Raw genomic sequence first — 22277 nt, forward strand, 5'->3', positions numbered from 1 at the left:
CCCCACCATACCCCAAGATTCTCACTACATCTTTCTAAACATACTGGAAAATATTAAGATAGAACCAAACACCCTAATACTGGGTGATTTTAACTACCCTGCCATTAACTGGGAAAACTACTCATGTACCAACACCTTTGCCCAACGGTTCTTTGAATTCATAAATTCCAACACCCTGGATCAACTAATCCATAGTCCCACCAGGGGCTCCAATATCCTAGACCTGGTCATTACCAACATGGGAAATCGATGCTCCACACCTATGGTCACCCCCTCGTTAGTCAGGTCTGACCATAAGCTAATTACCCTTAACATCCACATCCCACCCCCACCCCCCAGTAAAGAAACCTCCATAAAAAAACTTCTCCAAAGCCAACTTCATGCTACTCAAGTCAGAAGTGACAAACTTCATGACACCCATGCAGATGGGAACTGAAAGTTCAACTGCTGAATCCTACACTAAGGCACTGTACGAGCACATCCACTCATGCATGAATCGTGCCATCCCAAATAGAACTAAGATGCTCTCATCCAAAAAAAGGAAGCCAATCTGGTGGTCCCCTGCCATAAACAAACTTTAAAACAAAAGGAAGAAACTGTTGCAGAAAAGAGGAAAATCCCAGGATGCAAAAAACTCCCTTACCAGCCTCAGTAAGAAACTGAGATCCCACATAAAATCCTCCAAAGCTAGTTACGAAAATAAAATTGCCAAAGATTCCAAAGACAACCACAAGGCATTCTATAACTATGTCAAGAATCTAAATGGCAATGCTCAGATCTAAAACAGAATGGCATTAAATATACTGATCCCAAGGATATTGCCAATATCCTGTCAGATCGATTCAGTGCCAACTTCACCCCCACTCACCCCCTAAATGGCCCATCTCAATACCGTAAGATTGCCAAATTCCGGTAATAACGGCCACACAGGTAGAAAACGCACTCTCCAAAGCTAAGAATACAGCATCCATGGGACCAGATGACATCCCGGGCTGTATACTATATGAACTACAATATGAACTGGCACCTCACTTAAGTGTCATGTTTAATCATAGCCTCACCTCAGGTTTCATGCCCACTGAGTGGCACAGAGCTACAGTTATCCACTCCACAAGGAGGGATCCACCTTGGATCCCGGAAACTACCGTCCCATCAGTCTGACAGGCCTTATCTGCAAGGCCATGGAGTGTATTATCATGGAACTTATAAACAAAGACATTGGCAACCTTCAAACACTGGACCCCACCCAGTTTGGGTTCGTGAAGGGCCGATCTTGTCTCCTGAACCTGATTGACTTCTTTGAATCAGTCTCTAAAGCCATGGAAAAGCGTAAGGTGGTCCACACAGCCTATCTAAGCCTTGCCAAGGCCTTTGACACCATCCCCCACTCTGGAATCATAGATAGACTTACTAAGCTGGGCATTAATTCCCTACATCACTCAATGGGTTGCTAACTGGCTTACTGATAGAACCCACACTGTAAAAGTAGCCGACTCCAAGTACAGCTCCAGACAAGTGACAAGTGGAGTACCTCAGGGTTCAGTCCTGGGACCGCTCTTGTTTGGCATCTACTTCTCTGAAGTACAGGCCAACGCTAAGGGACTCTGGCTAACAAAGTTTGCAGATGACTGCAAACTGGGAGCCATTATTGAATCCCCAAATGATGTGGATACTCTACAAAAGGGCCTTACAGAAACAGATGCTTGGTGCCAGAGCCATGGGCTCAAGCTCAGTGCCAAGAAATGTATAGTTATCCCCTTTGGGAAAAAACATGTATCCATGAATTACCATATAGGTGGCAGTACACTAAACACCAAAAGTGTTATAAGAGACTTAGGGACACAGGTGGACAGTGGTCTCACCTACGAAAACCACATTGCCACAACAGTCAGGAAATCCTTCTATGTGGCACACCTCATCACCAAGGGCTTTTCATCCAGAAAAAAGGAGGTCATTGTCCCACTGTAGTCATCCCTCATTAGACCCATTATAGAATACAATGCCCCGTTTGGTATGTACCTCTCAAGACATCTGCAACAACTGGAAAGGCTGCAGAAATACATATAACACATATTAATGTTCTTTAAAGCAAAAGCATTTCTTTGAGGAGTACATTTGTACTTCACCTTGTCATGTTAAGTATGGTAACTGCTGGGAAAAGATCGATGAAAGCAGCTTTTACATTTAGAATTAAGAACTCGCTTAACATTTTTATATGCAGATGTATACACACTAAATAAATATATACACTAAATAAATTATGTTGTAAATATGTGGTACATCCAGCATGCATACTGCAATATTTTAATAAAGGTATGAGCTCTACAGTTTTCTGAATAGAAATGTATTCATTCCTGTTATATTTAAGAAACTTCACAGAAATAAGCATAATATACAAGAACACAAATGCAAGCATTTGTTGAAGAGTTGTTATGTAGAGCCTTGTCCCCGCATCCTCCAAAACTAATATAATTAAAGTTTCCATACACTTGATCAATTGTAACCTGAAATTGTGTCCCCATATCTCCATAACTAATGCGATCAAGGCATTTTTAATCTTGGCGATGTGTAACCTGCACATTTCATACATTTCCCCAGGCTGACCTCTAATGGGAACTATTGCTTGTGCCCAAGGTTTCTATTTCTGTACCAGCGATGATTCAATGTTTTAGGGACTTTTCAATTTTCTCTGCCGTTATGCAACCATGGAGTTATTATATTTAAGTAAGGGGATGTGGGGTTAAGGGGTCTCTGCAAAATGTTTTCATTTATTTATTTATTTTCATACGATTGATGTTTGGGCCACCTTTTGTCTGAATGAAACCTCATCTGATGTTATCTTGAAAGGCATTCTGGAACCTTTAGTCATCTTCAGGGTCATAGCAGTTCCAAGAAATGAATGTTGGAAGGGGTGAAGGGGTATCAGTGAAGTAGCTGTCATTAGAATTCGTTTTACCAAACTGTGATTTAGAACATCATTGTTCTGTCTCTTCTGCTGTCCTAGACATTAACTTCTCTGCATCTATACATCTCAGCTGCATATGTCTGTTACCTTAAATTATCCTTATTGTTCACACTATCTGGCAGTTAGTGCAGAGGGGTGGATTCCTTCAGCCTGGATTTTCATGGTGTGTCTCTAAGCATTTCTCCCAAACAGCCAGCGGTCCTACGCTAAGTGTGAAAAATGTCCATGTGGATTAATGTTCTACTCTGAATAACAAACGCAAAATAAAATATGCTTCCTTGGTTTAACTGAAGCCACCTTACATAAAATCGGTTGTGTCACCAGTCCTTTTACATGTTGTCTTCCATTAACTGTGTTATTCTCTTCAAATAGCCGTAAGATGTCCATTGCCTCCCCACCTTAATGTTTTCTTATCAAGATAAGAAACAAAGGCCTTCCTGTTCAGTTCCTTGCACCAAATTTGAGATTGTGAGTTAGCTACCTGTCTGCAATAGAGGGCTATCATTTATTTTTTCTCAAACTGATTATGTTCACATGTTGTAAGACCTTAACACTGTTTTCAGTGCTCAGTTGCGTTACTTTCATTCCTCAATTCTGGGCTGTCTGGTAGACCTTTGAGGGGTATTAAAGTTTAGGGACAGAATGCTCCTGGGACCAGCAAGCAAATGCAGACCTTCTAAGCATTTTTTTGATTTTATGCCCCTTGGCAACATTAGTTTCCCTAAGGGATACTGCTGCATGAGATGATTCACGTCAAGAAAAGAAAAGAAAGGAATGTTCTCATCATCTTCCTCCTTTTCATTGTCAACCAATACTTTGCAAAGTTGTCTATTGGAACTCTGGTCACTAGGGATTGACAAAGTTGCCCTTTCTCAATATTGGTGAGTCAGCCTCTGATAATGTTCGTGAGGCATCCGTCCCTTAGCTTCCCTCTTGTCCTCCTCCTCTTCCAGATAGACTTACAGTTCATTAGAACCTAACTTCAGTATGGGCAAACTGCTACGTTAAAGAATTCCCATCCGCTGGAACATATTCACCTCTAACATCAGCATACCTTGAATACTCTTGCTCCTGAAAAGATCCCTGTTTTCTTTTTTTATTAATTTGTTAACCCTGTAGCCACATACCTCTTGTCAGGGGTGACCTGAGAGAACTGTCTGGTTAAGTTACTTGCCCAGAGGTCTAAGGATGCTATAACTCCACTGCACTCAATCCGCATCAGACCACTAATAGAGTACAATGTCCCATCTGCATGTACCTCACCAGACACCTGCAACAGCTGGCGAGACCACACAGGTTTCTCTCTAAGAAAATACATGACTTTTGTGTATAGTTTGAAAATTCTAACACTGTACTGTGTATCGTATAGCCTGCTGAGAAGCTACTTGTGCCTGGCCTTCAGGGCAGTCTCTGACCCTGCTCTGATAGATATGCTGCACATCCACAAATCAAATGGCACAGGAGTCACTCACTCACATACCTCTCAACTGTACAGATTTTCACCTCATATTTTTGGTACATTTTTCATAAAATTGTGTTTTCTGGCAAACTAGTGGCAAATCATTAAAGACTGAAATGAGGAAATAATGACAGACATTTGAGTTTCAGACTTCATACCCTTCAGAAAATTCATGCTAATGCAAAACCTGTTTTCTATCAAGTTTCTAAGTTTGTAAGAGCAATATTTAAAAGCTGTCCCTATTTTTGGGCCTTTGTCCCATTGTTATTTATAGCTTTGTCCAGATTTCTTGCTCTAAGAGGTTGAGATGCATGCTCACTCTCTTAACCTAGCCTGTGACATTAACAGAACATGCTGGAGAGACAGATAGATCTGACAGAGATTGCTGCTACTCTGGAACAAACTTCCATTTCACGTGCAGAAGAGCTCCTCACTGACCCTATTCAAGCGCAACCTGGACAAATGGATGGGAGACCACAAATTCACCCCAGGGGTGGCACCCATGTCCCTCATGACCAGGGGTAGTCAGTGTTTATCATAGACATGCTCTGTGAGTTACATCCATCTAACCAAAGACAGACTGAAGCAACTCGGAATTAACATGGCTAGGCTTATAAGGGCTCTAGGGCTGCTAGCCTATAAACCTCGTATGAATGTATAACCCTATGAACCAGAGTCATTCAGTAGGAAAAATGAAGACTGAGGGACTAAAACCTTGCAGCAGGAATCTCAATAGCAACTCATAACCTTAATATCTCCACTAACCTGCCAGACAAACCCATCCCCTTTTGCTTGTTCATCTAGTATCTAAGCTTAATGTTATATAAATGCCCTTTCTATCAACTGCACGTTGCCTTGTGTAATTTCAATTACTTTCTTCATAAAAGACCCTCCATTTTTGCCTCAGTTAGAAGGACTTTCAGGCCACAATCAGGTGAACAAAATAGCATTATAGATTAAAAATGATGCAATGGAAAAATCAAAACCATGGAATTCCTCTTATGTTTAGGATTTTGACATGGCATAAAAGACCTCAGTAGCATATTTTTTTTCTTTAGTGAGAAATGCTTCTTCTCAACATATTATAAAGATCCAGGACTTGAGTCACTACATATCACATGGAATTCTGATACTGAAATGAATTAAGTGGAATACAGACTGTCAATTCCTGATTTATTTTTCATTACACAGGCACACCAAACTCATTTCAGCAGATCCTAGGGCACAGAATTACGCTAACAGTTTTTTTTTTTTTGTTTTCACACAATTTTATAAAGTTAGCACAAAACATAAGGCCTGTTCTATATTTAAGTGTGTCGAGTCTATCAATTTAAATAAAGCACCATGTAGTACAACATATGTTCTTCTCCTTCTGTGCTCATACATTACGGTTTCCATAACTGCATAAAGTACTTCAGCTGTGCTATGATTAAATGTCTCATTAGGGAATATCAGTATCCGATCTTCTACAGCTGAAGCTTCCCAATATATTATGATCCTCCATACTTGTCACATTACTAGCCTGGTGTCAGGATACCCTGTTCTGGGACCTCTAGGTTCTTTTAAACATTCGTGACTCTGTTTTCTTTCTGTGTGATGTTGATTATTCTAAAGTAATCATGTTGATTGAAAGCTAGTCTCAGTCACAATTCACCAAAAAAAGTTTAAAATTATCAACCAAAAGCAGGTCATTAAGATCAAGATCGCAGTAGAAAAGGTTTAGTTTCTGGTTGTTTGTCCTATACCACTGCAGGAAGGACGAGAGGAGAAATCACTTACTGAATGTGTTATTATGGTGACTGGCCTTGACACCCAGGTTTCCAAGGGCATTATGACTGGTCAAGGAGTGGGCAGTATTAACACCTAATTAAATTCTATACCAGGTTCAGATGTATTACTACAGCTTTGGCTGTGTCAGACTCAGTGAGGGCCTTTGGCTAGACTGTTACAACTAACTGAAGCCCAATAATTTCATATGGCTTTATTCTAAAATAAGTTTTTGTATCACAGACCTGTAATTTAAGAGCCAGCGATATTCTACTTACAACTGTTAGTTTACTTTTCATCAAAAGTGAGTCCAGTGTTACTATCTGCTGTAGCTGCAGTTTTGGGAAATAAGCATCTCTGCATATAATCAGTATTCAGATGGACACGCTCTTACAATTCCCCCTACACTGGACAGTCTTTCTTTATTAAAAACAGGATAGTTTATTCTCAGCTTAATTCTGCTCCTCTGAGGGTGCTGTGCCCATGAACGGCCTCTAGTGAAGGCCTTTTCAATACAGAAATGTGATTGGTATGCAACGCTGCTTGCCTGCTCGTCAACATGTTTGTCTCCTGTAGCTGCCACTTCCTATTTATAATCCAGATCCGATTAATAAATGACAGGAGCTCTCATCACAGGAAATTTGATTAATCAATTTAAGTGCTTAATCACTCTGCATTCCGCAAGAGAGAGACAGAGACTCCAGGTACCTCATACTGATTTTGATGAATAAGGGAAAATGGTAGGACACTTGCTTTTTATTTCTGAAACAAGATGCACTTGCCACTTGTTATCAAGTTTCCCTGACAGCTTTAATTACTAAGTCTAAACTCAAAACAGTCACTTGAAAGTAACTTTACTGTATTAGAGAGAGACCACACATAAATTTACTAACCTGTTTCCTGTTTAGGAATGCCAAGGAAATGCAGAATACTCTATGAAACAGAAGATACAGAGCATGACACAAAAAATTTGAAATCATGAAAAACTCATCAAAATTAAGCAATAAATCAGAAGTCAGAGTAGCTTAAAATAAAATACATGCCTGTTTAAAAAATAAATAAAAACAGAGAAGCTACAACCCCCATCAAGATCTCAACTATAGGTTAGAAAATACTAATTCTGAAAATATGAAGCTCATATAGCTCTTTGTTTTAGGGTAGCATTTACACATTTTTATATACAGATTTCTAATACCCCAGCCATCTTGAAGACAGCATGAAACAGACCTGCCGTATTACTCTTGCTAAGGCTAAGTGACTACTATCTAAATCAGACTTGTGCAGATTTATTTTTGAACTCATTCTGATCGATAATAATTAAGTCCATATCTTCGTCAACTTAGACTCTGAAACAGGCATACAAGGTAAACATTTAAGTCAAAACTAGCAAGCAGATGACAGAATATACATTTTATTTCTGGAGATATTTAAAGCATTAATATAACACAAAAATCGACATACAAATAAAGATTTTTCTATCTGCTCCTTTGATATTTTGACAAATAAATTTGAAATCAGATTTGAAAAGAAGGCTTACTACACTGTCTAAACATAAGTGCGCATTAGAAGTAACATTTCCTTTTATTGCATTTCAAAGTGGAAAGCCGATTGGAAAGTGTAAAAATTATTATAATCTGATACATTATCTTACTCGAATCTATTCAGTACTATCTTGGCTTAGTTTCATTCATGAGAACCAGTTCCATTATTCAGATATCCTTGACTTTGTTTACAACATTTATTAAAAATAACATTTACATGGGTTGTAATTAAATATTTTTAAATACATAGAGGGAGATACAGTGCAATATAATCAGTATGCAAATACTGTGTCAGGTTTTATGTAAAAGTAATTGTTACTATAATAACGTATTCAAAATCTAAGACATAGGAAAATAAGATAGCTAGATCAGCCCAAAGAGATGGGGAAATGGAAGAGGCAGAAGGAAGATGAATGAGATGACAGGATAGAGGAGGGTGTAGTTGTGATAACAGTATGTTAAGTTTTGCGCAGCAGAGAGGTATGGCCAAATTCATATAGCTTTATTAGTGCCAGGTTAACCAGGGGTGGTGCAGGCACTGAGCCATTTTATCTATCAGGTGTTGCTTCAGCAGTCATTTAAAGTCTTTCACGTTGCATAATGTTCTTAAGTGGGGTGAGATGATCTTCCACCACTTAGCAATGCAATGTAAATACAGAGAGCATCCTGCATTGTTGTGAGGCTTGTTTATGGAGAGTAATGATTTGTCAGTGGAGTGTAGAGGTCTCTTAGTTGTATAAGGTTTAATAATAGAGTGAAGAGACTGGAATTTTTCAGGATCATGCAGTAGTTTGAAGGTTGTAATTAGTTGTTAGCACAACAGAGGATTACTTAGTTCAAGCCTGTTCCGTTGTTTTAGACAGAGGCACTCATGTCGTCTATATTGTTGCTTGGTTGTGAATTTGGTCACTTCATTGTAACATTGTTCTAGTTAGGATAAGGGAGGCATATGATAGGGTGGGGAGTAGAAAAAAATGTCTACATTTTGTCTAACAGAGTCAGTAAGGTAGTGTTTTATTCTATAGAGGCAGCCTAGCTTTTGGTGTGTCCTCTTTATGGCTTGCTAAAAGTAGACATAAAATTTTAGGTGGTCATCTATAATCATACCTAGTAGTTTGGTGTAGGGTACCGGTTTCATATTGGTCTTCATGGATGAGGCCTTCAGTGCATTTGCTGCCTCTCAAAAGGAAGGATTAAATACTCTTTTTCCCACCCATTTATCCACTCTAACTTTAAATACATTGAGTGAGCCTGCATTCCTTATATCTAAAGAAATTAAATTCCAAATCATACCTGGTCGACTATGGAAGGCTCTGCAAGTTTCCGGTAAATAAACATAAGGAGGAACCACTTTGAAGCTGTTATTATTTCTGGTCCCAGTATCGTGGTGACTTTACTCGATCCATATAGATGTAGCAGTGTCATTATCTTTCATTTATTTATAAATAGGAATGAGATCTCCTCTTAGCAGTCTGTAGCTGGTAGTACAGAGATTAAGTTTCTCCAGCAAAGTCCCCATGCTAGTAAATCCAAGGTCAAATACTAACCTAGAACCAAAAACGTTCAGGACTTCAAAGCCAAGCTAAAGGCAAGTAGAAAACCAATGATAAGTTAATACCACCAGTTAAAATGTAGTAAACAAATCCAGATTGCATAACATCCAGTTACACTGGGGCCATAACTGGATATTATAGAAAAAACACCTACAGTACATTCAAAACAGTTTTCAGAACTTGATGGGTAAATCCCAAATACTGGAAAAGCAGGATAACTGGCCACCAAATTTGACTTTCCAGAGTCCTTTAAATCCTTAGGCTGGAGCACAAACCAAGTTCATTTAAAGAAATTGAAATTAATGAGAAAAAACTGCATTGTAGCAAGCAGAAAATGCTAGAGTAAGCAATATTAATTTCAGCATGTCAAAGAAAAACACAAACGGACAAAAATTAGCTCATTAAGAAATATCACAATAGAACAATAAAAACAGCAGTCAAACACCTTTGAATCGCAACTTAAATGGCAAATATAACTTACAAAGCTGCCCCTGTTTGTCCTAGGTGTCAGCTGCTGAATGTTGGATTGTTGTAAATACCAGTTAATAAAGCTTTGCACTGTGCGTATGTTTTTCTCTCTGTAATTTTTGGTAGTTTGGCAACTGTATTTGTCTTATTTTAGCATGTCTTTTGAGAACATTTCAAAGTGTCCCCTGTGTAAATGGGTTATGCCAACTAGGGATAACCCAGTTAATAAACTATATAAATTAAATTGGAGTAACCACTGATACAGGGATGTAGGAAGAACGAGGAAGCAGAAGTAGAAGGAAATGAGAATACATGAGAGAATTCTCATGGATATAGGTAGATCATATGGACTCCACTCAGGTGAGAAACAGAAGCAGGATAGTACCTGAGTCCCTGCAATGCTGAGACAACAACTGGTATCACTGCACTACTGTGCCCTTAACACCGTTTAAACAAAGCTATGAAGTCTAACCTTAAATTTAGCAGTTTAGAGAGCTATCCCTAATTATGTTATTGTACAACTTAAAAAAACATTGGATGGGATGTTAAACCACGACTCATATGCCTGAGCTTGTGGTAGCTCAGGTGGATATAAAAGATCCTACAGCACTTATGAAAAAAAATAGTAGTAGATGTTCCTCTGCCCCCTGGCCAAATTTCCCCTATCAGTATGAATAACATCTCGCGTATCCCCTAGAAAAGAGGCCAGCAAAGTGTACGTAAATAAATAATTAAGTAAGGCAAAATGGCATCTATTGTATAATTCCATCCCAGATGCATGCTATGGCCAGTAGACACGTGGATCCAATTCTAATCAATGCTACATGAACACTACTACTTTAAGTGAGATTTTTGAAGGTTGTAATCAGCAAACAAAATGATGGAATTCTTAGAGTTAAACTACTGCTATTCTGGAAAACTTTAAGTCTTGGATCATTGTTTTAGAAAAATGAAATAATGGTTATGGATTTTATTTCAGTTTGATAACCATCTGAAATGTGATTAGGAAGCACTTTTTTATCTTGTGATTAGTGTGAATGTGCCAAGAACTCTTGCAATCAAAACCGTTGTGCTCTGCTTGTTTGATAATGTGTTTTAAATTATTTGCAACGCCCTTTCCTGACGTGTCTGTCTGTGTAATTACCGAAAATGCTCTGAGCTGTTTTCAGGAGGGACACTATTTAAACAAAAGGAATAGATTGGATTACACTGGTTATCATAATAGCGGTTTGGCAGTAAATACGCTTAGGTTATGTCTCAGCTCCGTCCTCCTACTGCAACTAAGTTTTCAGAGATAACAAATTGTAGCAGCATTGTCTGATAAGGTGGACAAGACCATCTCTTCCTCAAGCATCTCAGGTTCTTCTGAAGGTTCATATGATAAACAGAAGTTCTTATAGTCCATGGATGGTTTACTTTACCCAATAATTCCCACCCTGGAAGACACTCTTCCTGTTAGAAAAATAGACAATATGATAATATTGCAAACTATTTAAAAGTGTTTCAATGCACTGTTTCAGTTCTTTGTGCCATTAGAGGGCACTTTAACATTCTGTTGGACAGCATTTCTTCTCCATCACATCCCTTGACATAGAGGTGTACTTGTTTACACTGTGATTTCGCTATGGTCAATGCATGCTTGTGCCTGCAGGGAGGAATGTGACTTTCAAACAATGAGTGTCTTGCCCCAGATAAGAGCATGGGGCATTCCACACTGAACTGCTGGATGTCAGCTAGGTAGAATGCAGACATGTGGCTTGAATAAGGCAATGAGATGGTAATGTCAGGGGCAAAGCAGGCTGTCTGGAGTATGACCATTGTATTTATATGAACGGAACCAATATCACTCTTTTTAAAACCTTAAACAATTTGCTTTTTCAAGAAGGGCAGGTATATATTGACCATAATAAAAAAATAGACAATATGTTTTATTTTCATGTAGCTAATCACACTTATGTTATGTGGTTGTTCAGCTTCTTGAGCAAAAAACATATTTCTGTCTTAGTCATTCTTCTTGAGAGAATTTACTTTCTATTTTTAAGTTAAATGGAATGTAAAATTGCTGTGCAGCATTTTTCTCTTTATTCCTGTTTTTTATTCTCTCTTTTGAAACTTACTTACTTGCATTTTTTCAATCCCAAATTGTTCAGTCAGATTATGTGAGAATGCTTGTAGACAGTAACATGGCCTTTGACCATCAGGTATCTATGGTAGTAAAGAAATCATTTTATGATGCACAATCTATGTCCTAGGATGTTGTTGTGCTGCTGAATTTAGCCATCATCAGACCAGTCATTGAATAGAGTGCCCTCTTCAGTATGTACCTGACCAGGCATGTGCCAAGAAGTGGAGTTCCACAGAGGCTCCTTGCAAAAAGAATACAGATTGTAAACTGCATGTCCTGTGCAGACCACATCAAAGACCTATTCCTGTACTCGGTTTCTTACAGACTGAGACACAATCTATACCTGGCCTACAAAGTATTCTCTGATCCCACTCTGCTGGACCTATTACATATGTATTTATTTATTTTTTTAATTGTATTTTACATTTGTTTACTGGGAGAGTCCGGCTGGTCATAATACTCTTTTTCAGAGGAGGCCCTGGGAGTAAAGCTCCAATGTTAGTAGATAAGTGTTAGTAAAAAATATTTTAATACAATGAAGATAAAAACAACAATATTGGCAAAAACATTCATAGTTTTAAATTAACTAAAAACAGGGTAAACTGGTCAAGTGAAAAAACATGAGAAGTAGCTGCAATGATACTAGAAGACAGTAGTAGTGGTAAACTGGACAAGTGAGAAACATTACAAGTGGATTATCTGCAAAACTAATAGCTTCACAGTTACCTAATCTGGGGACATAAACAGAGTTCCCCTTCTCTAGAATAGGCTTCTCATCCATGTGAAACAGTTATGTTATGTGGTTGTTCAGCTTCTTGAGCAAAAAACATATTTCTGTCTTAGTCATTCTTCATGAGAGAATTTACTTTCTATTTTTAAGTTAAATGGAATGTAAAATTGCTGTGCAGCATTTTTCTCTTGATTCCTGTTTTTTATTCTCTCTTTTGAAACTTACTTACTTGCATTTTTTCAGTCCCAAATTGTTCAGTCAGATTATGTGAGAATACTTGTAGACAGTAACATGGCCTTTGACCATCAGGTATCTACGGTAGTAAAGAAATCATTTTATGATGCACAATCTATGTCCTAGGATGTTGTTGTGCTGCTGAATTTAGCCATCATCAGACCAGTCATTGAATAGAGTGCCCTCTTCAGTATGTACCTGACCAGGCATGTGCCAAGAAGTGGAGTTCCACAGAGGCTCCTTGCAAAAAGAATACAGATTGTAAACTGCATGTCCTGTGCAGACCACATCAAAGACCTATTCCTGTACTCGGTTTCTTACAGACTGAGACACAATCTATACCTGGCCTACAAAGTATTCTCTGATCCCACTCTGCTGGACCTATTACATATGTATTTATTTATTTTTTTAATTGTATTTTACATTTGTTTACTGGGAGAGTCCGGCTGGTCATAATACTCTTTTTCAGCGGAGGCCCTGAGAGTAAAGCTCCAATGTTAGTAGATAAGTGTTAGTAAAAAATATTTTAATACAATGAAGATAAAAACAACAATATTGGCAAAAACATTCATAGTTTTAAAATAACTAAAAACAGGGTAAACTGGTCAAGTGAAAAAACATGAGAAGTAGCTGCAATGATATTAGAAGACAGTAGTAGTGGTAAACTGGACAAGTGAGAAACATTACAAGTGGATTATCTGCAAAACTAATAGCTTCACAGTTACCTAATCTGGGGACATAAACAGAGTTCCCCTTCTCTAGAATAGGCTTCTCATCCATGTGAAACAGAGTTTCGCATTTTTATAAGAGGTCTCATTCTGGCTATCTTAAAAGCAAACTAATAAAGAGCTTAAACGAATCATTAGGAAGCCCAAAGCTGAGTATGAATTTAAAATAACCGCTAATGCCAAAAACATCTACAAATCTTTATTTAGCTATGTTTTTATTTAGCTATGTTAGGAATTTAAGAACTCATTCTCAAACTAACTGGCAGACTTTATATCAAACACACATACACACACACACACACACACACACACACACACACACACACACACACACACACACAATACAACCAATGTAGCAGCAAGAACATTTTCAACAGACAAGGATTATAATCTTGATCAAATAAATTTAATAAAGATGAGCTAGAAAGCTTTCACACACTGCTACATCAGGTCTAGTACAAACTATATCACCTCCTCTGTCTGATTGGTATACTTCCTCAATGCTCATAAAAGTAAAGACATGTCCTTCACCTGCAATATCTAAGTGTTTAAACAAGGCCTTAGTTTGAACTTGTCTCATCTCAGATATGTGATTACATATTCTTTCCTCCAGCCTACAGTTAGTTTTACCTACATAGAAAGTTTCACAGCCCATACACAGGGCAAGATATATTATATTTTTCATGTTACAGGTTGCAGTACCATCTACTAGATATTTCTTTCTACTCGCTGGGTGAAGGAAGCTATCTGTCATTCCCTTTTTTATATATTTACAGAAAGTGCAGTTAAAACAGGGAAGTACGCACATATATTGCTCATTCCAAGAGAATACAATAGATAATTAAGACAAATTTGGTTCCTTTTACAAGGCTTGAAGGACACAGCTCTAAAAGACTATTTGGATGCACCATATTTTGGATATACAAAGGTGGTAGATTTGTAAAACAAGTTATGTAATAAACAGTAGAAGAAAGGTCCTAAACATACTTTAACTGAAATAGGTACATTCATGAGGATTGAAAGAGTATACCAATTGGACAGAGGAGATGGTTTACTAGTAGATTAAGGTATTTACTTTACAAACACATGGTGCAGGGTTTGAGTCTCACATAGGCTAGGCTTAAAATGTCCCACAAGGGCAGTTAGCTTAGTACTAATCTATGAACCTATGAACTAAAACACAAAATTTGGACTATAAATGGATTAACAAACTACATGCTAATACAATACTTGGTTTAAATAAAGCAGTAAATTTAAAAACAGTTTTTGAAATTACTACAACAAAAGTGTAAATGATGCTATCTCTTTAAATATGAATGTGGTATCCTTTGGACATCTGACCCTGAAAACTATTAAATTACAGAATTTGAATTTGTTTGCACTATACCTGATAAAATAGTTTGTGAAAGGGTTTTAGCTAATCTTTACTAAAGTTATTTGATCAAGAACATGATCCGTGTTTGGTGAAGCCGTTCTTGCTGTTACATTTTTTAAGTTTTGGGTTTGGCTACACATTTACCTCCTGGAGCTCTTTTTTTGAACACAGTGCAACATCAGAGGCTCCCCCAAACAACAGTCCCACTCTACACCCCACAAACCAGGCTACACTGCACAAGACACACCTTCCGGGTTCTTTCTCCTAATCTGTGCCCCCCTCCACCTAAAGGAACTAAAACCTCCCTTCCTCATCTTTACAATTGAACTTAAAAAAAATCCTGCACACCACACAGCAGGCTACATCACCTGAAGGCCTCACCACTTCTAGCTTTTCTCTCTCTCAACTACTAACATCTATTCACTCTATCTCACCTACCTTTCCTTGACTCTTATTACCCCACAGAATTTTCACCATAATGTAGACCTGAAATATAATAATGTAAAATTATAAAAAAAAAACTTTTCTCATAATTGTTACATCTATTACTTGCTACTGTCCGGTTTTCTGTTATGTGTTACTTTCTGTTCTGTTTTTAATATGTGCAGCTTACTGTGTCTCTGTTCCACTTTTATCTTCTTTAAGAATCATTTTAGCAAAGGCAATAAATGCAAATGGTAAGTTACAGTTGGTGTACTACCCTGGTAAACAAGTGTGAAATAAAATAAAATAAAATGATTCTGTCCTCGGGGAAATAGGGATGCTGTGTTAGCTGCTGCTTTGCCACTCTAATGGGAGTGTTTACTGGTGCAGCAGTGGAAAGTTAAGGCAGTAAGATTGCAGGCTGGGATTACAGAGGCATTTACATGTTGTACATCGCTTGTGATAATCCCCCATTTCATACATAACTGGTTTTGGAAGATCTTTCTCTTACTAATACGATGAGTCAAGAACTGTATGAATTTATAACTGTTGAACATCCAGTTATACCATCACTAAATGGACTCCCTAAGATACATAAAAGTATAACAAATCCACCTATGAGACCGGTGGTGGCTGGCAAAGAGTGGGTGATGGAACCGTTATCCATTTATGTGGAAAGGGAGTTGAAATGTTTTTTGGATAAAGCTCCAGGAGTAGTAAAGGACACAGAGATGTTTTTACAAACTCTATGTGAATGTATAGGTACACGTAAATTAAATGGAACTAACATTTTATTTGTCACATTAGATATTAATACTCTATTCACCATTATACCTAATGATTATGGTATAGAGTCAATAATGAATTGTTTGGTTAAATTTGATATATTAACACATATGTGGATAGAACTGATTTGCACATTGATTGAGTTAATTCTGAAACATGTTTTTGTGTTTGATGAAGGCATATACTGGCAGCAACAGGGTGTTGCCACGGGCACACCCTGTGGGGGTGTGAACAGTTATGCCAGTCTCGTGTTAGCAGAACGAAAGGACAATGTTATATTTAGTGAACATCCTTATAAGGCTAATTTATTGTGTTATAAGCACTTTCTAGGTGATATTTTTATTTTGTGGAATGGTACCTTATATTTTTTAAAGTTTTGTTAGCTACATGGAGAGCAGTAGTGCATGTTTTAGATTTACTATGCATAGCTCTAATGAGCATATAGATTTTTTAGATACAACTGTTAAATTAAATGCTGATGGGAGCTGTGATTCTCTCATGTTTCGTAAGGAATGTAGGAAAAATAATTTATTAAGTAGGCACAGCATGCACCCTAATAGAATTTATGGTAATATTTTAAAGAGCCAATTTTTATGAATATCTAGGCTACATACTAATGAGATGGATTATGAACTAGCTGTAGAATTATTGAGTCAAGATTTTAAACAAAGGGGCTGTGCCTCAAGGGAAGTGGAGAACAGACAGCAAGAGGCATAAACCTTGAGATCTACAGATGGGAAGCCCTTTTTTTAAAGGACAGAGGAGACATACAAAAGGGAGGAATCCCAATAAGCCTAAATGTGGTTTTGCACTTAAATATAGTTGTAATGTGCAATCTATTTGTAATGTGGTTAGACGTAATTTGCCTATTTAAAAAACAGATGATAAGATTAGTGAAATAGTTGGTGAATAGTTCTTCTTCAGAATAACACCACATTGAAAAGAGAACTTTGTTATAGACCTTTTAATAAACAAATTAAAGCAGAGATGAGGGAAGGCACCTTTCCTTGTAGGTGCTGCAACACTTGTAATTCTATGTCAGGTAACAACCTGTTTATACATCCTGTTACAGCCAAGACGTATGAGTTTCATCTTTATGCCAATTGTAGAACTGAGAATTTAGTATATTTGGCTACCTGTACCTGTGTAGATTGTTCATCTTTCTACATAGGTAAAACTAATCAAAAACTTAGAGCGTGTGCTTCAGCATTTGGGTGATATAAGGAATAAAAAGATTTTGAATGCTCTTCATAAACATGTTAAGGATAATGAAGGACATTCCTTCAGGTTCACAGTAGTAGAAATCATTAGTAATGGCCTTAGAGGGGGTGATTTATGCAATAAAACTGAATGTAGGGAGATGAATTGGATAACTGTTTTACAGGCACATAGGGGGCCAGGCTTAAACTATACAATACCATTGAAGCCTGCCTTAAAGGCAAGACCTTTGCATCATTAATGGGAGGGTTTCTGATTAGTTGAATATTTTTTTTTAAATGACTGATTGTTGATTCATTTTTATGTTAGGATGTGAAGAAGCCCTGTTGTTATAATAAACTAGAGTTTTGTTTTTACATTGTGTTCGAGATTTTTATGCCTGGAACATTGGTGGACATACTAAGTAACTTTGGATTTGTAATATTTTTGGCTGCAGTGTGTGCTTTAATCGTTGGACTGGTTTTCTTCTTTGTTGTTGATGAAAAAACTGCATTAACTATGTTCATATGATCATTTTCTACCATTTATTTATAAACTTTTGAGGATCTGGGCCATTATATCTGATGGAATTCCTGTCTAGTAAATTCTAACTTGGAATACGTTAATGTGGCTCAACTCAGTTCGAGGAGTATTAACAAAAAATGCCTTGGCATTGATCTTCTACAATTTAAACAGCTTTATATGTATGTACTTATTTTATTTTTATTTTTATTTATTTTATTTTATTTTACATTTGTTTACTGGTAAATCTATGACTGGGCAAAGCTGCCCGTTTTCAGTAGAGGCCCAGGGAGAAAAGCTCCATACAGTAATAGAATAGAGAATGTGTAAAATAGTAACATTTGCACTACCACACAATAATAATTGTACAGACGTAAATAGTAGTTACAGAGTCATTGTGAACGCACTCCCAGTATTTCTGAGTATAGTATCTAACATGTCTTCAGACTCCCCTGGCATTTGTGGAGGAGTATCAGTATTTGTCAAGGATATCATCACCTCATGACAGATTGTAGGGACACTACATTTGAACTACTATATGTTCAAATCACCACAAATAAGACTAATTACTGCTATATAGCTAGCTACAGAACACCCTCTATGCCCTCTTTTGAGCATGACGGCTACCTTAACACATTAGCTAATATTTCCATTAAACCCAGCACTTTTCTACTGGGGGACTTCAACTATCTATTAATATATTGGCTGACCTACACTGCCAGTGGTCAGTATGCCAAGTACTTCCTTGACATTATAAATGCTAACTCTCTTTTACAAATAGTTAACCATCCTATCTATTATCCTTCATCTATTCATCACAAATATGGCTACTTCTTTTTTACACATCTCTGTATGTATTATCATGCCCTGTTAATTCAGACCATAAATTGGTGACCTTTTCTTTTAAAATTGGTGGTGCTTCCACTGTAAATGCTTCTCTGTTTAGGAACATTTGAAAAGACAGTCTTCATCAGTTATTTCATATAAATTTCACTGTAATCCTCCTCCAATGGTACCCACTGTTAAAGCTGCTGCCTATGCATCTGACTTGCTACTCCCATTTAAATAGTTGTACTGATAAGCCAGGCACTATCTGCACTAAATATAATGGGAAATTAAAAAAAAACATCTGGTGGAATACCTGTGTAAATAAATTATAAAACAAGAAAAAATGCTTAATTCTTATAAGAGGTCTCATTCTACTTAGCTTAGTAGCACAATTAACCAAACTAATAAAGAATTAAGTGAACCATTTAGAGACTCAGAGTTGACTGTGGACTTGAAATAGCCATCAAAACCAAAAATAACTGCAAATGTTTCTTTAGCTATGTCAGGAAGTTAAGAACTAACACCCAGCAATGTGTGTAGCTGGTGAACAATAATACTACACACTGTGACACAAAGGAAATAGATGATATTCTGGCTGACAAATTTAGTGTGAAGTTTACTCAATCCACAGTTACATCTGTTCCTTGTATTCCACAGTCACAGACATTATGGGACAAGTTAGCTCAGCCCTCTCCAAAGCCATGAACACTTCATCCATGGGCCATGATAATGTACCTAGTGGCCTGATTATTAGTGCCAAACATGACCTTTCTGACCCCCTACCTAACCTCTTTAATCTAAGCCTCTCCTTTGTTTATATTCTTAAAGTCTGGAAAACAGCCGTTGTGATGCTGTTACATAAGGGGGGACCAGCCACAGATCCTGGAAACTATAGATACATTAGTCTCATTGGCCTCACATATAAAGCTGTGCAGTACTGGACATTGAATATCTGTTAACTCTGGACCTGCACCAGTTCAGATTTAGCAACCGAAAGTCCTGCCTCTTTTATCTAATTAATTTCTTAAAAAAGTAACCAAAGCAGTAGATATCAGTTATGACGTACATACAGTTTATCTGGACTTGGCAAAGGCTTTTGATACTATTCCCCAAGCAAACATATGTTCTGGGGTTGATAGCTAACTGATTGTCTGACAGAACCCACATAGAGTCATGAATGCAGTTCTGAAAGGAAAAAGGTTACCAGTGGTATAACACAAGTCTTAGTGTTGGACCATCTACTATTTGGCATCTGTTTCCCAGACCTTCAGGCCAATAATCCTGGCCTATGTTTAACTAATTTTACAGATAACCACAAATTGGGTTTTATTATTCGATCTTCAACAGATTTATAATTGCTCCAGCATGGGTTAGACCATGATAACAATTGGTTCGAAGACAATGGTGTCAAATTAAACATAAAAAATGTTGCATAATTCATTTTGGTAAACAAAACAGTTCCACTTACTGTATAGGAGATGTACCCTGAAATCAGACACTGATTGAAGGGATCGGGGTAATCTTGTTGATAGTTCCTTATCGTTTGACCATCATGTCTCCACAGTAGTTCTAAACGCCTCTTATCTGCCCCATCTAATTTCCAAAGGCATCTTCACTAGAGCCAAAGAAGTCTTAATTCCCCTTTAGTCGTGTCTCATCAAACACATCGGGCCTGATTCCAAAAGAGTTACTCTTAGTGTAAGTTTGCCCTGATTCCAAAAGACAATGTTGTCAGTGTAATTGACTTACTTCGGTGTAAAGGTCTATCTATAAACAGGCTTGCTACACAAACCAGATTTTAAAACATCTCCTCTCAGTATAAGTGATCACTTGCACTGAAAGCAAGTCTTTTGGAATCGGACCCATTATTAAATATAATGCAGCTATTGAAATGTGCTTGCCTAAACATCCCACTCAGCTTAAGAGACCTCAGAAATTCATAAATAAAAAGATCAGTGACTTCAAAAGTCTTAGTTATCAGGACAGTCATCCCTCTCTCTATACTATTTCTTTTATAGATTCCTTCATGGAGAGCTGTGTCTTATCATTCAACCCATGAAAAATCTAACTCTCATTGAAGCCTCTTTGAGTGGGAATTGAACCCATGGCTATGGTGGTGAGAGTGTTGAATTCTAACCGCAAGGCCACCAAGGACTCCCCTTGCTCTCTTGTTAATTGACAGAAAAAAAATGGAACCTCAAATACCCAGTTAAAAGAACTAAACCTTTACCAGTAGGTAAATAAGATATGTTATAAAGCATGTTAATGCCATCCACTTTATGTCAAACAGAATAGCTCCTTTGCCGCTTTCAAAGTAAACATAGATAACTGGGTGCCAACCTCAAATTCTACCCTGGTGTATCTTGTCTTGCTCTCCTTGAGGCTAGAGGGTACTTTTAAATAGTGGGTTTTTTTTGTTATTTTTTTCTAGGCTTGTAACTGTCTGCAAGCTGATTGGCTAGTGCTTACCTATGAACTTACGCAGGATAACAGCTAAGGTGGGACAAAGGGGACAGCTGTCCTAGATGCACTGTATTAGGGGATCTGATCAGCAGATCTGATTAGTCTTCAGTGCATTACTGGCATTCATTCAGAACTGAATGCCAATATCGCATTTGTGGTCAGAAATAGTCAACCTTAACAGGGTCTTCTTTCCCAGTTGATTCTGTCAAGTCCATTCCCTTGGATGTGGTTTCACTAGATAGTAGGTAGGAACAGAGGGAATCTCGTTCATCCATTCTTGCGCGTCACTAATTAGATGATAAGGCATTTGACTACCTTAAGAGAGTCATAGTTACTCCCGCTGTTTACCCGCCCTATATATGTAATAAACAGCTGCCTGCTACAGCTTAGATGTCCAGGAGCTTGAGAGGGACACCAGATCAGGGGTGCAGCCATGGGCATGAGAATTGCTAGCTGCAGGTCTGAACTTATGATCCTACATGTTGTGGATATGCTGTCCCAAAGAGGCAAAGTGACTGTTGGAGTGCTATTATAGGATAGAAGGAACAAAGACAAGAAAAAAAAAGCCATATATGCTACCATCTGAGAGAAATACAGCTTCCTCTCAATTCTAGTGTTCTTTTTTTATCAATGCAGATTCAAATCACTGTAAATGCCATTCAGAGTGAAGCCTAAAAGGGCCTAGAATGAATCAGGGCACATATCTTGTTGCCAGATTAAAAAAGAAAAAAAATGTCTGCTTTGCACTTGCTAGCTGAAATCCATGTGTATGCATGCATTACTGTCAGTTTTAATAAGATGACCGTGGTCATCTTACCTTCTTTCATCTCCTCCATCTCTAGACTGACTTATTTTGTATTTGTCTAAATACAGGCAGCTTTTCCTTGTATAAGTCCTTCGTGTGAACCTCTTTGTCATTTTAGTGTCTTTTTATGCTGCAGTAAGATCCAAAATCCACAATTGTAATACTTTTAGCAGGAAATTAAGTTGTGAGTCATGGCACATCATTATAAGTATGAGATGTATCATTATATAATGGGCCTTCTTTTTCTGCACAATTTGCCACCTTTTAGGAAAGTTAAAAAAAAAGATCTATAGCAGCATTGTTTTTAA

The sequence above is a fragment of the Protopterus annectens genome, chromosome 14.part0 (genome assembly GCF_019279795.1).
Source record: "Protopterus annectens isolate FY-2018-M chromosome 14.part0, PAN1.0, whole genome shotgun sequence".
NCBI classification, from domain to species: domain Eukaryota; kingdom Metazoa; phylum Chordata; order Ceratodontiformes; family Protopteridae; genus Protopterus; species Protopterus annectens.